This window comes from Molothrus aeneus, chromosome 4 (genome assembly GCF_037042795.1).
Source record: "Molothrus aeneus isolate 106 chromosome 4, BPBGC_Maene_1.0, whole genome shotgun sequence".
Classification (NCBI taxonomy): Eukaryota; Metazoa; Chordata; class Aves; order Passeriformes; family Icteridae; genus Molothrus; species Molothrus aeneus.
The window spans coordinates 40,019,845-40,033,677 of record NC_089649.1 but is presented as its reverse complement, the minus strand read 5'-3'; the positions used below and the strand labels follow the sequence as shown (position 1 = coordinate 40,033,677).

At 34.7% G+C, this 13,833-nt stretch overlaps 1 protein-coding gene across 1 annotated transcript in view; it reads right to left on the bottom strand.

Moving 5' to 3' along the window:
• The window catches only part of TENM3 (teneurin transmembrane protein 3), a 1,295,372-nt gene that overhangs the window by 583,451 nt on the left and 698,088 nt on the right, over positions 1 to 13,833 (bottom strand). Inside the window, exon 7 of the mRNA XM_066548306.1 lies at positions 12,882 to 13,039. The gene's annotated coding sequence lies outside the window, so the exon portion shown is untranslated. The remainder of the gene's footprint in view (positions 1 to 12,881; positions 13,040 to 13,833) is intronic.

Sequence of the window (13,833 nt, the reverse complement as noted above, 5' to 3'; positions counted from 1 at the left end):
GACTGTTGCAAGGACAAGAACCTGTGCACTCTGAAGCTACCCTGCTCCCTACTTAATGACTTCTAATTGTATTTAAAAATGAAAATAATACATCCCACTATATAGCAGGCAGAAAACTACAGTGAGACTAAATCTAGGAGCTTCTGCAAGGAGGGAGATAGGAAGTCTAAAAAATAAAAGGAGACATCAAAGGGAAATCAAAGAATTTAAAAAAGACAATAAGAAAGGAGTACAGATAGTTGAAGAGAAGAAGGCAAATTTTTTTCTCAGAAATGCAATAAGAAATTAACTGCAGTTTTTAATGGATGAAATGATGGTAAATTCTAAGCAAGACTGCAGATTATGTCTTTTCAATTAGAAATATATTTTCTACAAACTGGCAGCACCAATGCAGGCTTGGAATTTGCTCACATTCTCTCCATTATCTAGGTTTGGAGAAAAAAAAATTAAATGATTGAACATCACATGTAAACTGAGGAATTTTTAAAAAAACCTATATTGGTCAGAATACTGTATGCAATTCAGGAAAAGAGTCCTTCTTGTTCAGATACTGGACACAGCATTTTACACTTAACAAAAATTTAAGTTAATCACTAGACATCTCTTTCCACTACTAATAGCACAAGATTCTAATAAAGTAATACAAATGCCAGAAGATCCTTTGTGATGTTGTGGTGTTTAGAAAGGTCAGTAAAACATCAATGCAGTACTCATCTATGCACACAGAGAAAAATCATTATAAACTAGTATTGGTGTATACTTGCGTGTGCATACACATGCACACAAGTGCACCAGGTGTGTGTAAAGGGAAAGGAGCATTAACAGAAGGATAACATCTGGTTTCAAGAAGAAATGCTAGATTAATGTTCAAACTCTGAGAGAAAATTACATTAAATAAATACTCTGACATATTTGCAAGTTTGCCTTTAGATGAAAGCCAAGTTCTAGTCAAAATATAAGAACTGATTTACCTACTAACTCTGCTGTGCCAGGCAGAATTAGATATTAAACAGGTCATTCTAACACTTAAATACTGACTAGCTGCAGGTCAGAAGACATTTATAAAATTCATACAGATAAAGTCGTTTCATGCTGCCTTTAGATCTGTTGAAGAGCTTAGACAAAGTAGAAATGTTCTTAGATTTCACAAATAATTAAAAGCACTCCCTTTATTTCTCCTCCTTCACTTAATTCCAGTGAAAAGGCAATTCTCTATACGAATATCAAAATGATTGATGCTAAAAAGCAATAATATATTAATTTTTATATGACCACAGTTGTATAAATCTCAATGAAATACAGAGAACTAAAAGCTATTGTGGTTATGCAATTTATTCTTCCTGTTTACTCAATGTATTGGACAATGGTGTCACGGCATGCTAAACAAACACAATGCAATCTCACTCATTTTATTCCACACTGACTGTTGTCATGTTCTGAAGAACACTCAAAGACTGAGCTCGAGAGCAGTAGTTAAAAACGGCAACTGGCTGTCAGTGGTGTAGTTTGTCATTGTTCCACAGACAAAAGGCAGACTGTCACAATAAACAGCATTTATTCATTTCAGATTTGTGGCTTAGGGCTGAGGAAGGGGAGGTGTCATTCGTAGTAATTGTAAAACACATAAATAATAATAGTAGTCTGCAAATCATTTATCAAAGAAAACAGTGGGAGTTGGCAGTGATGGAGGCATGAAAATGGATGCTTCCAGCACAACCTAATTTACAGCTCCTTTAAAAAAAACCACATTTTTTCTTTCATAACAGTAAAATGGAATGTTTTGTATTAACTGCTTATGTGGTGGGTAAGCAAGACAGAACACCTAAATCATGACTTTAACGACTTATTTTTAACAAACCGCTGAGTAGCTTTCTGAAAATGATTACTCTGAGCTGCTGTCATTTTTATTAATGTAATTTCACCAATTAAAAACCATTACATATTGATATTGGCATCACTTCCTCTAGCTTTTTTTGCTTAAAAATTGCATAATTTTAAAGAAATTACACTTCTCTATGAAAATACTCTGGATTGGTATTTGAATAAACAAGGCTTCTTAACTGAATGTTTATGTCTGTTTTTTCAGGATGACTCTCAAATCCTAATAATAAATTTTTGTTAATAATTTCATGGGCTGAAATTATAAAGCAAACAAATTAATGCTGTTGAGGTTGGCAATAATTTTTTTTTTTTAAGTGCAGATTTTCAGGCAGCCATTATCATCCTTCTCTCTTGTAAGTTCCTGTCCTGATTTACAAGGCTGAAGTCCTAGCTCAGCGACACATTTTAACTGGATTATGACACCCCCCCTGCCAACCCTCTGAGGATCTGCAAAAAATCTGGGAAGAGAAGTGAGAAAAAAAGATACCAGCAGCTGAAAAGGTGCTCCAAAAGGAAACTACTTATTTACTACTGCACGGTCAAAGTCCTGCTTCATCTCATAACCACTCCTGCTGCTGTCCACAACACTGATAATATTTATTAGAGAGCAATCTCTTCTTACATACCCAGAAAAGACAGATGGGTATGAGTTTTTCTCTGGCGAACCACACAATGTTCACCAGATGGAAACAATGCTCCCTATATAGTTTTTCAGGCATTTTTGCCTACAAATCCTTCCCTCCCAGCACGTCTCAAATCCTATCAGGGACAAGGGCATAAAAGGGCTAAGGAGAGGACAGGTATGCTGACAGAAGGAACTGAACTTGTGTTTCAGAATGGATCTCTTCCGTGAAAACTCCTATATACTTTTCCAAAGAAAGAACAGAATGAAAGAAATTGTCTGGAATGAAGGAGTGCAGCACCATCTCAGTATCTCAACCAGGAAATGTTATCTCAGCTGTTACTACTTTGGGTATAGCAGAGAAGCAGAGCTCAGGAGTTGCAAGGGTGGCTCACTGAAGATGGGTGCACATGACCAGATCAAAGATAAGCTTTGGCATTCTTGCCTTAATAAGATAGGATTTTCCTTAACTGATTTTAGAATTGAAAAAAATGCTGGGTTTGGCAGTCAGGACATGAATTTATGAGAATGTGAGAAAACACATGAAAAGCTTTACTTGTTTAATACCTACAGCTACGTGAAATAAAAGAAATAGTATGCAGAAAAATAAATGTTGAAAAACTAATTGATAACCAACTTTTAGAAAAGATTAGTAAAAATTAAAAAATATTTATAGACAAAAACATGTTCTAAAAAGAAATGGCAAATTTTGGGATTAATTTTAAATAAATAAATACAAAAGGAGGGGTTTAGTCCTTTTAGAAGGGACATTTTCAGTCCAACATCAACTACACCGCTTCACCCTTCAATTAAAGTGAGACAATTTCATGTAATCTTATTGCTAAAAGCAACAAACCATTACCTTGGAGATTTTAAACCAGAATTTGTTCAAAATTACTTATTTTTTGTGAGAGCAGTTAGAAATCTAAGCATGACATTTCTAGATGCAGAAAACATGTATCTTGAAATAATGAAAATATTCTTACCTATATTATCTTGCTAAGGATTTTGCAGAGGTTCTCTTGAACTTTCCCAACCTCTTTCTACCCTGCTTTAGATAATTAAATACATACAGTACTACTCTTCTGGGCTTGGAATACAATCTTAATTCAGCTTAAAACAAGAAACAAAATACTCATAGTATTCCTCTCTCTTATGCAGCTACTAAGATATTTAGTTCTCTTGCAAAATTTCCCTCTCCTGTTTTGTTACAAAAGCCTGCAATGCTACGCTTGAAAAGACTGAACTTTGGAGTGCATTTTCTTGGTTAACTTTTGCCATATAAGGAATATTAAAAATTCAAAGTTATTCTTCTGTAGTTGTCTTTAAGTCAGGCCCTTTTAGTCAGGAATGAAAGCTTTTATATCTGAACATATAATTTTATCCTGGGCTCAGTCAGGTGCACAGTGTTTGTTGTTTCCTGTACACAGTTACTCAGAGTGACAAACACGTGCAATCATTAAAGAGTGATGATAACCTTCATTCTAATTGCATTAGCACAGCAGCTCTCTCAAATGAAGGGAGATTTCCCATAACAGGAACAGCTAAGCACAGATGTAAATGGATCAGCGGTGTCACTCATAAACGATGATTATGGGCAGCGTCCGACAGTGGACAATCACTCACGCAATAACACAATCACTCTGCAGTTAATGCATGTCACTACTCATTTGCAGGGAAATTTTTGAAACCAGAATTTGCATGGGCTATTTGAAACTTCCCTGAGCTGAATACCTAGCTCTTAGCTTTCTAGTGGGAGTTGTGACAGTAGCACTGCTCGCAGCAAACTGCCACTGTCGTTTGTTCTGCTTCAGTGCTGTTTGACTGTCACAGCCTGTCATGTAGGAAGAAAGCACCGCATCTAACCCCCTGTGACAAGGTTTAATCACCCCTATTACTCCTATTGGCTGTTCAAGCCACCTTGGGGTGTGCAGCACACAGTTATAGATCTCAAAAATCCTTGCTTTATAAATGGAAAGGCTAAAATCTGGTCTGAGTCCATCAATCTTCTACCACACCATTGAAGGGAAGTAGAAGGATTAGATAAATAATATTAATGCAATTAGTGCCCAAGATAATTTTTTTTTTGATTTTCACATCATTAGGAATAATAATTATTTTTTTTACTTTATTATTTTTTAATGGACTCCAGGTATTCAAATTCTGAATGTTATTTATCTAGGAATGTTATCTTTCTAGGAATCATTGCTAGAATGTGGACATATACGCAAGAGTGTCACATTGGGGATTGATTTTTTTATGCAAAAATTAAGTGACAAAAGTAAAGATTGTATCACAAGGCATACCTGTCCAAATGTTAATGCTGAGTCAAAGGGCAAGAAGAGGAACACTTAGAATAAGCTTTGTACAAAGGAAAAGTTGAACTTAAATTTCCTCATACAAATTAGCATTAATTAATTAAAACTTCATATATGCCTGATCTATCTAAGGAAGCAACTTTGTTGCAGTTTTACATGGAAAACTGTATCTTCGAGCTATTTTTAAGAATTTCCTTTATAAGACTGCAGTCCACACTATTTATACTTAAAGCCTGAAGGACACATGGATCAGCAACTGAGACTAGCTCAGCTGGTTAGAGCATGGTGCTAATAACTCTTGGGGTCCTTTTGCTTACAGCTGGTTATCCAGAAGCCCAGGTAACATACACCAAGCACATCTTTGCACGACAACAAATCTGTTTGCTTGAGCTGGTCTTATTATATCTAAAGTCTATTTACTGGGACAAAAGAAAATTATTGCAATAAGAAAACGTATTACCCATTGTAAAAAAAAAACAAACCTTGCCCATTGTAAGTATGGCTTTAGTGAGGTAATTAATATTATGAGCTTCTAATTACTCCATCAGGTTAATCTTAGGCCTGATAAATTATGCTAGTGGAGTCTTTACAATGGGAGATTCTTATGCTTGAGATCACCATTAACATAGGTGTTATTTCAATGAACATGTATTTGTAATGATCACATTTGTTTTGCAGAGACTGGGCAGGAAATGAATTATTTGACAGAGCAGATAACTCGGTGGGTCAATAATTAGCACCAGGATTTACATAGAACAGGGATAACCCTTACATCCCTGCTTTAGCCCAGTTCTGAAAACAGATGAGCAAGTGCACATCCTGCAGAATCCGAATAAATATTCATTTTATTTTCATCATATACCTGCAAAGGCACCTACAAATTAGGAATGAAATTTTCTAAAAGACAAACATAAAACAACCCCTCACTGTCAGGTAGAGCTGTCAGTACTCCTTTTTATTTAAATTAAAGCTGAATTTTCATTTCTAACTAGTATTTCAGGTGAAATAAAACAATCTTGGGCCAGAGCATTTTAAAACTTGCAAAGAGCATGAGAATGTGTAAATGGGTGGAAAGTGCATTACATAAGGGTTTCAATTTTTCATGAAAATGCTTTCTAACAGGAAGGTGGATTGTTTTTTTCAAATATAAACACACTTATCTATGTTTCTTCTGGCCAGCTTAGGGAAAAAAACCCCAAAACCAGCTGCCAATGACGTTTCAGTATTCCTTCAATTCTTTTCCTGAATGTCTAAATGCAAATAACCCTTTTCTGTGTAAGATGAGTTTATAGTGCTGACAGCAGCTTGTGCCACTCACCCAGGTACACTTCTAACCCATGTCCTCACTCCTCTAGTTGGATAATGTCAATTAGACTCATACTGCCATGTGTCTTACAGATTTTCTATTATTAAATACAGAGAGCAATTTATGTTTCCTTATAGCTGTCAAACAACTGTGAGGTAGCACCTAGAAATAACCAATGATAGCATCTATCCTGTTTCATACAGATAGATCTAGGTTGTTCAGCTAAACCAGCATGCCCATACTTCTTTATGGTTTGTTGCAATGCCAGTTAATCAGCTACTGGTTTACACTACACGTGCTCTCCTTTATACCTTCTGTCTGCTAATTTGACTGATGTTCTCTTCCCCCAGTTTGCTTACCAGTTCTGAATGACAATAAAGGACAAGTCAACACCACGCTGTACTTTCTTTCTGTACAGTATTTTCACCCTGAAAGCAAGTTCATGAAATTTGAATCCTAGGCCACCTATCTGACAAAGCTGGTTTATTGAATTGTCCGCTCGCATAGAATAGTTTCAACAATTTTCATAATTTGAAAGGAATAAATGCTTTTGGTAATTGTTCTGCCTCAAGGTGTGGCATTGACAATGAGAAAAAAAATAATCCTAAACATTTAGATTCAAGTTTTCTTTTTATAAATAAACAAAAAAATTCTATGCAAAGATATTGATATGAATCTTTGGATATGAATCATAATAGCAGATTTTCACATCAGGTATTTGATTCCATCTCTGAACTCTGAAGCCTCTGCAGAGTGAATGGCAGCAGGAAATGGCTTTCAAACTCTTCCTAACAGATGGAATAAAATCTGCCAGGTTATTAAATTTCTACACAACTATTTTTAGTTTCCATTTGTAAATCCTTTTTCTTCTTTTGTCATATAATATGTCATTGCTAATCACATCTCAGAAGCATTACTATTTTAAAAATAGAAGCTTGAAGTGGTAGTTGATTATTCTTTGCCCTGAACATTTTTGTTGCTGCTTGATTTTTCTTCTAAAATTATGCAGTATTTATACAGATTTGTGTACTAAAAATTGAAGAAATTAAGTCAAAACATCAGTTGATAGGACTTACAAGCTTTAAAATTATTTTAGTGATGAACAGTTGCTGTGAATCCTTATCTAGACTGCAGTCTAATATTAAAGCAAACTGTTTGCTGAAAGCTAACAAGTAGAAATGGCCTAATAACTATGAAAACAAAAGCAAATGCCTTGACTGTCTGGGGTAAAGCATATCTGAAGTGAAACATACTTTATTTTTTGATGAATTGTTCTCAGGAAGAATAGGAAGCTACTCCACTGTTGAGAAAATTAAACCAATTGTTTCCTCCTGTGAACTGTGTCATAGTGACAGATTTTCTCAGTGTACAAAGAATCCTTTGAAGGCAAATTTGCTTGTAATTCAAGTGTTATGGAAAAAAATTGTCTCTTTGTTCATGTTACTAACAGAAACACCCACCCTTTTCTTACATGAAGTTTATTATTACTGCTACATCTACACTACAGTACAGAAGTGATGACAAAAAAAGGAGCATTAAACATGGTTTGCAAGTATTATCATAGCAACTATTCCAACACTGAAAGGAAGTATATTAGCTGTAATGTGACTAGGTCAACTGGCAAATTCTGGTTTTACTTTAGGACAACAAACTTCAATCAGCTAAGGAGTCAATCTTGCAATTTGCAAATTTCTCCTGTATCTGGCTTTCAGTAGTGCATCAGGCAACGGGCAGCCTGAGATTGAACAGGAAAATGCAATTGAAAAAAAAAAGAAAAGAAGAACACACAGAGATTTAGATTGGAGTGATGCTGCACACCAGACCTGTGACATCTGGAAGATGTATTGATTTGCATTACTGCTGCAAAAGCAATGTAAAAGAATGAGAAAAGCCCCTGTATTTTAGTTCAGTTCTATTGAATCTAACAAGTGTGAAGAAATAGTTTTGGGATTTTTTTGATACCACCAACATGACTGATGTCACTCAGCTACAAACAAATAAATGTATCAATGGATGAGGCTTCTGACTTCTCCCAGTTACGTGACAGAACCCGCTGAACTTTTTCCAGTCAGGCATGTAAACTGTGAAATAACTTTACAACATGGCCCATCAGGTATGATTTCTTAGCATAATATTTCGGTGGGAAATATTATGCATTGTAAATTTTAACTACATGGGGGTTTTCTACTTATATTACATGAATGATGAAAAAGCAGAAAAGTATCAATATTCATCACTTTTTAAACATTTCCAACTATTTACAGTATCTTTGACTTTGTGCTTTGGAGCAGAGGAGTATAATGGGAGATCTTTCACAATCCTGTATTTTTTTCTTCCTATTTACTTTGCTTTTGAAAATGGACGAAAAAATAAAACAAAATACAACTTTTTAAAAAGCATTAGTCCAAAAGATGAATTTGAAGGGTCTATAAATGATGTGTCTTCTGAAAAGGTGTCAATAAGAAAGAATGGGAAGAAGAAAAAAATGTGTTTTCAAAAAGTTAAGGAAATAACAATGCCTACACTAAATGCAAGTCTCCCAGTTAAGGGTAATTTCACAAAGCCCTTTCTTTTCATTGGACAGAACTAGACTACTATTCAAAGTAAGAATTTAGGAAGCATTTTTTCCTCAGAACTGTATGTTTTCTGTTTATTTTAGGAAAGAATAGTATCAAAATGACATCTTTCAAATCTCCCAGGAAGAACTGTGTTCAAAGTTGATTTGCAATAGAAATCTAAATATAATATAATAAATAGAAAATGCCTCTTTTCTATGATAGCCTTTGCAACTAAGTAGTTTACTCAAGGAGCAATTAGGTATAAGAAAATCATAATATGCATTTTTAAATTTAGAATGTCATATTTTACAGTTATTAGAATATGAGATTGAATTGTTTAAACTACAGCATAATAATTCATTCCTACAGCATTCAGTGGCACTAGGCCTTTGGCCCCTTGCCTAACAATACACTAGACAAGAATTATTACATTGTAATTCACACCCTGTCACGCCTTATTGCTTAATTAAAGCATAACCCTTCATGACATGACAAGCAATTTGACTGTTACCATAATAGATTATCCCACATAACTTACCTTAGTTTTACAAACCATTTTTTTTTCCTTTGTACATGCATTGATAATTATCAGAACAATTACATAGATGTGTCTTTACCTGTAAAGTGTGACTAGGTTTAGAAAGAAAAGCTAATAACGAGGTTGTATTTTTTATTGGAACCATTACTTGAGTAAACTTGGGCACCTCTTTATCTTTTTTCATTTTGCTTTGGGAATTAAATCCAGCAACACTTTGTAAAACTCAGATTCAAGTTCTCAGATTAGGTTGCTGCCTATATTTTATTGCTGAGCTTAGCTATCTAAATTATAAAGTTATATTATTTTGGTGAATTCTAATGTGGTACTGAAGCAATAATGTGGCTGATGTTATGGTGTCTTTCAAATTCCAGACAAGGAAGTTGCCAGTTTAATTTTGTTGCAATACAGCAGTTAGCTACTCTTTGTGGAACATTATGTAATTGTAAAACATATTTTTCAGAAATAACTCTTTGAATCACTGTCTTACTAAGGTCCCTCCCTCTTCATGTTTCTCAGACTGAAACTTGGTATAATATAGAAAAGCTAATCTGCTGTTATTAAAACACATCTGATTATAACTAAAAATTGACTAGGTGAAATTCTTTTGCAAAAAGTCCATTACAAAGCCCATTGACTTAAGCAAAACACTGTTCCATGAGATGAAATGGAAAAATGTGTCAACAGCTGTGAAAACACACTTTAATATTCCAGCTGGCATTCAAAATATTTTAATTACTAATTCATATTTTATTAATGCCTTCACATGTGCAATGCAACACAGCCATTTGGCTATGAATAATCCTTTGGTTTTGGCAACCACAAGTCAAAATTAAAATATGTAAACATGGAACTCTGAAGATTTGTGTGAACAAAACCCTGGATTTTTTGAGAAGACATACAGGCAATGCATAAAACATGCATACAAAACAATTTTAGCATGGCAATTATATATACCATACCTAATAGATGTCCAACCAGTTTCATATAATATCAAGGTGCAATTTAATGAGGTTCCACTGAACTCTCCAGGTCTTCAAGGTGACTGGGTTGTCCCTGGAACGCTCTCTGCTATAACTATAAAGTGTCTATGATGTGACTGTGATATAACTGAAACAGCTGCAGTCTTTGATCATATGCTGGCAGTTTATGTACAGATGCAGAATGTGTAATAGGGCCACACTTTATTAACTTGACTGATGTTCTGTTATTTTACTGGTTCCAAAAGCCAAAGGAGACTAGTCCCCACCATGTTGCCCTGAGAATAATTTATTGTTGCAGCTATTCAAAATGAAATACCTATCATTAATGTCTAATTGATTACCAAAAGCAAGAGGCATACATTGGCCTCAGTTGATCTGACATTTGCTATGATCTTTAAAGCTGCTGTTATATCTAGAACTATTATTTTGAATTAACACAAAATACATTTTAACTACAGTTTAAAACCACTGCCAGCACTCTGAATGTATGCATACATTTCCTGTTAATAGCTATTTCTACTGTATCTATTTCTATAGATACAGTCTAGTGAAACTTACAGTGAGTTTTTACCATTTCTTAACTATAAAAATACACAAATTCTGAAGGTGTGATAATGAAGTTAGACCTTGACATGTTAGTAGCTGTATTATGTTGTACAAAAGCATCTTTGTTCTCCTTAACAAGCTAAAACATCTTTTGTTTCTACCAAAATTTTTAAACAATTCATCTTTATCAAAGCAGCCAAATTAGAGAGAAGATATTCACACTTTAATTTGGCTATTTGAGGAAGTTAAATTGTATGTCCAGCAATTAAAAGAAAAATTTACTTAAAACCTAGGTATTTTTCCTCATGCATACAATATGGAAATTCACAGTAACATCATAAATTATGGGTACATTTAAAAATTTGCAAAGGGTTACTTGGTTAATTTCATCTTTATGAAATAGCTCTGTCCATTCTCATTGAAGATCTAGTAATAGTTTTGCACTAATCCTAATAGTATGAAGTTATTCTAGATATGAAGAGCATATAAAATAGACACTTTTCTAATGATTTATTTTTTAATTCCTACTTTTTTCCCCTAGCCTCCTTTTACATCCATATATTTTTAACTCTAAATTTAAAATTTTCTTTGTCCTTATATTTTTTATTAGAAGAAATAAAAAAGCCTGATCTCTCAAGTCATTCTGCACCCATACTCGCAGTTTGCCTCCTTCTGTAATCTTGCACAGAAAATACACATTTTCAGAACCTTTTTGGGCACAAAGAGGATGTTGCAAAATTATTGTACTGCTTTGATGGGATGGCTTTTTCTCCAGGACCTTCCTTATGTAATCCTTGCTTTAGTTTTCTTTTCAATCCCTTTCTCTAAAGCCTTTATGCTGCAGCTGAGGGGTAAAACATCTCAAAAGTTAAAGAGAGCCTGGACCCACAATATGCATGTTTACCTTTTTTCCCATGGATCCCTTAATCTAGATACAAACAGCTAAATCTGTTTCAATTCCAGTTTTAAGCATATGTCAGTAAGCATTTATACTTTAATCTTCTTCAGTATGGACATTCCCCAAGAAAGTCTAATTCCTCTAGCCCTCAAGCTTAACCCAGCAGATTAAATGCTGGCTCCTTTTTAGAATCCTAAAAGATTCTGAAATATGTCCAATTATTTTTTCCCCACATCTTGAATGCTTCCCATATATAGAAACAAGCAAAGATACCAACTAAATTGAAAATATAAACATTGAAATGGAACAGATTTCTTTCATGAAAATCTGATGTCTATTTCATGAGCTTCATTTCACTTACATTTGTTATAAGCCACCAGAAATTAAAGCTGTAAATAAGGAATAAATAAACTAAAGTGTTCTAAGTTATCCAGTCCAAAAAAAAACCAACATTGCCAGAAAAGTTTTTTGAGACTGAATATCTTCTTATTGTACCCTAGATAACTTTTAAAAACATAGATAAATGTTTAAGTAGGCATATGTTTGGCCTCCTTTCCAGTTTTCCCCCCTTGGCTGCTTCTTGTACTTCCTATATACTATTTACAATGCAATTGTTCTGCCAAGTACCTCTGATACCTTCCAGTACTCTTTATTCCTTTTCATCTAACATGTTTTTCTCAGTACCTTTTTGTGGGCTTCAGCTCACATGAGTATACTGGACTTTATTCAATTAATTCATCTTAACTGACTCCAGAAAAATATGCAGTTAAATTAATCACAAAGAGAAGTTTATTATTGAAGTACTAAATTGAATCCAGAAAGAAATAATTGCTTTAGAAATATTATAAAATCTCTGATACCAACTCTGGGTCAAAATTAAGAGAACATTTCAAGATAAGCTGCTACTCACCCATTGAAATATCTTAGTTTAATACCACACAACCTCTGTTCAGAGAGTATATATTGCTGTGCAACACTATTTGTGATGCAAAGCATTCCCCACTGAGTTATAAGGTATCCTTGGTTTTTAATATTGAGTAGTCTACCATTATTCAACTGTATATATATTAACAAAAATGCTCTAATTTTCATAGTAAAACAAATCTTACATCTAAAATCTCAAGAGTTGACTCCGATAGTTAACATTTTTCCATAGTTCTGCAAGATTTCCCCACCCTCAGGAGAATATGGATGGCTAAAAAATAACTGTTCTTATGTTCATCTCTTCTCCTACCTTTTCTGACGAGCTGGCTGCAGAAAAGTGTATAAATGGAAAGCTCAATTAGTGCAATTTTTGTATCCTTGAATGTCAATCATGACTGTCGAGAGGTGGGACTTTCAGGATCTCTGTGCATTAATTAAGAACTCATCTCAGAAGAGTAGTCATTACACCTAAGGACCAAAAATAAGTTTTAATTAGAGTCTAGAAGACAGTGTGCCATCTACTTATAAAATTAGTTCTTTAGTTAAAAATGAACAGCTATGGGACTTGGTTAGTAACAATGCAAAGGGCATAAATCTGCTGCATGCCCTTCAGAAAGCAGAAATATTCTTGTTTTTGTAGGCCTGCCTGGAAAAACTGGACAAGTTCTGTAATACTGTGCACACCACTCAGATTTCAGTCAGGTTGTACGAATGCCAACATGATTATTAGACCCTTGTGAAATTACTGCTGCTAGGCTGATGTTGAGTGAAGGCTGTAACACAGCTGAAGCTGGATTGTATTCCCCTCTCCTAGCCCAGACCATCTCTGACTGCACGTGCAAGAGGCAAACCAAGGCAAACTCAGCAGAGGGGGGAAAGGGGGTGTGCACAGAGCACCAGGGCCATTCACCACTGATACAGCACGCAGGCAGCTTTGGGTGGCCTGAGACACGGCAGGGCTCAAGACAGGCTACAAACAAGCTGCGCTAACTGGTGTCAGCTGCCCGAGAGATCTTGCCTCCTGGCATGACTTATCTGAGGACAATCAAATATTCTGCCTAGGATTCTCTAGGGAAATAAGGTGTAAATAATTGATTATATAATTTATAAATTAATGGTAGGAAAACAAATATTAAGAGCTGGTCTGGAAAATAAATATGTCAGCTTATAATTCAGGCATGAAAAGGGGTAAAAATTAGAGGAAAAAATAAGTTTACATTCCAGAGAACAAGAAAAAAACCTTGTTTGGCTATGGCTGAAAT